Source organism: Lactuca serriola, chromosome 6 (assembly GCF_051521515.1).
Source record: "Lactuca serriola cultivar US96UC23 chromosome 6, Lser_US96UC23_V15, whole genome shotgun sequence".
Lineage (NCBI taxonomy): Eukaryota > Viridiplantae > Streptophyta > Magnoliopsida > Asterales > Asteraceae > Lactuca > Lactuca serriola.
The window spans coordinates 195,236,996-195,240,172 of NC_136413.1; positions in this window are offsets into that span (position 1 = coordinate 195,236,996).

Below are 3,177 nucleotides of genomic sequence, written 5' to 3' on the forward strand. Positions count from 1 at the left end.
TGGACATCATAGGGTCCTTCACATTATTCACAGTGATCATTGGCCTACCATAGAGCATGGTATCAATGAAATTCTCATATGAGATCGGAAGAGAACATAAGAGGATTAGCGCCTGATATTCATCTTCATCTTCAATCTTCACATCAACCCCTTGTAGATCAATATGATGCAAGTGAAGTTATCCAGATGATCTTTCGCTTGGGTACTTTCAGACATTTTGAGAGCGTACAACCTTTGCTTCTGATACAACCTGTTCGTCAGTAAGTTGTTCTGGTACTTGTCACAAAGTTAATCCCAAAGCCCAGAAGCAATTTTTTGATCCATGACCTACCTCATTACTTCATCCGTTAATCTCACCAGAATATCATTATGTGCCTTTGTCAAAATGTCCACCTTCTTGTCAGCCGCCATGACCTTTGGAAATTTTGCCTCTCCTTCCAGTGCCGCAGCACATCCTTGTTGAACTAGAAGAACCCTCATCTTCACCTTCTATAAAGTGAAGTCGTTTGAACCATTGAACTTCTCTAAATCAAACTTGCGAGTAGACATCTTCAATCACAAGAATACAAATCACAACTTTGATACCACTTGTTAGGAAATAAAGAGGATAACTAGCAAAACCAAAAGCACACAAGACACAATATTTACGTGGTTAGGTCAAGGTAACCTATGTCCACAAGTACGAGGGGGGTATTCTTTTTTTAGAGCTCTCAAACAGAGGTTACAAGTATAATTTTCACAGACATTCTCCTAACACTCTAGAATTCAAGATACAAAATGACCTAGCATGCATCCCTGTTTATACTTGAAGGATCATGCCTAAACCCCTAATGGGCCAATCTCATTAGCCCATAGGCCCATGAATGGTGACAACCAATCATATTCCAACATGCTCGAACATTCTTCCATGTCATACAACCCATGAGCATCAGCAACACACATGATGGACCACCTTGACCATAGTGGAGCAACATAATGCACAAGCGTCGCATCATGAACACTAATGGTCCAACATCCATCATGGTGGAACAACAAAGGAATTGAGATGGCGCATCATGTACCAAGATGGTCTGTGATGGCACAACATCTTCTCCATGGAGCAACATCTCATCAAGATGGTGCAACATCTTCCTCTTGGCACAACTTCTCATAGATATGGCGCAACATCTCCTTGGATCAACATCTCCTTCGCTCAACATCACCTTGGCTCAACATCTTCATGGCTCAACATCACCTTGGCTCAACATTAGACCTGGCAACTTGATACACGACATGATTAGCACGACACAAACACGATACGAGTTTTCCGTGTATGTGTTTTAGAAATTCGTGTTTCTTGTTTATTCGTCTCTAACACATATTTTAAATTCATGTTTCATGTCTTACATGTGTCAAACACAAATTTACCTATTTAGACACGTATAAGACACAGTACAAATTCATGTTGACACGTGACACGTATAAACACATATATACTAATATATACTTTAGGGTTAAACTTTATATTTATAATATATTAGGGACCAATTTTGTAAAAGTCAATAATTAGTTTACAGCCCTAGCTTAAAAAAGCCAATAAAAACGTGTCTATTCGTGTTTTTCGTGTTTTCGTGTAACACAGCTAAAAAACGTGTCTATTCGTGTCGTGTCATGTGTCACACGAATTTTTTACATGTTGTGTTCGTGTTTGATACCCCAAACACGTTTTATACTTCGTGTCGTGTTCATGTTTAACAAATTCGTGTCGTGTAAATTTATGTCTGACACGAATACACGACACGCAGACACAAATTTCCAGGTCTACTCAACATCTTCATGGCTCAAGATGTTAGACCATGTTGCTCCATGTTGCTCCAAGTTGCTTCAAACCACCTTTTGGAAGTTATGTTCCTTTTTCAATTGATCCGTTCCTTTTTCAGATGATCTATTCCTTTCTCAGAAAATTTGTTCCTTTGTCACATGCTTCATGAACCCCAAGTGCTCCATTGAACCCAATTACTCCACGAGAATGCTCAAAATGATCAATTTACATTTAACATCTACTCATCTGGAAAGATTCGTATCTCGTAAATAATACCTATTACTAGAACCAGGTGTTACATCTAAGAACCCCATACAATTAATGCTACATAAACACAATCACGTACTATTGGGTCAAGAGAATACCTTATCACGTTACACAATTGTACCCTCGCAAAATGGCCTTAAGATCTTCATCTACAAACCGTAAATATCCCTTACTGATTCTAGTTTCGATTTGCCAAAGAAGCCCTTTAACCCTTTGTGTACTTGCTAATCCTCATGCTTTTGTATCACGACATATTCCGGGTCATGTTGCAACCTTGCTTCGTGTTGACGTCTACCAAAATGTGTCAACACATGTCACAACCTGATCCATGTGTCCCCTTGACTCACATTCATACTCGTGCCGCTATATTTACCCATACTTGTGACGCAATCTTAAATTTTCAGTACATTCTTTGACCTTTCATGTTGCATCCTTGCATGATCACAACACGTTTCTTCTGTTTGCAACTGTCACTCTAATGTAAGTTATCATTCTTAAAATAGAAATCTACTTCAACATCTACACTAAAATAGAGTATAGTTAAATACTCAAATTTTTGGCCGTTACAATAAACCCCTACACCACTTTAATTATTACTAGTGGAAAATATTATAGAGGCAGAGTTATAGCAACAAACTTTACTTTAACGGCCTAAAATGGAGTTTACAATTACGAGTCTTGTGATTAATTTTCTCAATAAAATTCCCTGGAAACTTGAATTATATATGACGACATATTTTGCTATCATATTTTGTATAGTCACAAATTTTTACTTATGACTTTTCCAAGATATTAGTCAACTGATTGCATAAAGATGTATCCCAATAATGACTATTTATCTTTGCATTTTTAAAACTTGGAGTTAGATATCAAATCACTTCCAAGTAATCACTTCCTTTTTAAACATGTTTGTAATTATTAGTACCATGTATATATCCAAAACCTTTCTTGTTAGCTTTCTAGTGATCTAGATTGTGATTTGATTGATAACGACTTAGCATGCCAGTAACATAAGGAACATTCAGACAACTACAAACGTGTGCATACTTATGCTTCAAACTATCAACTCATATATGATAAACTTTATTTAATCTTATTATACCTCTGTT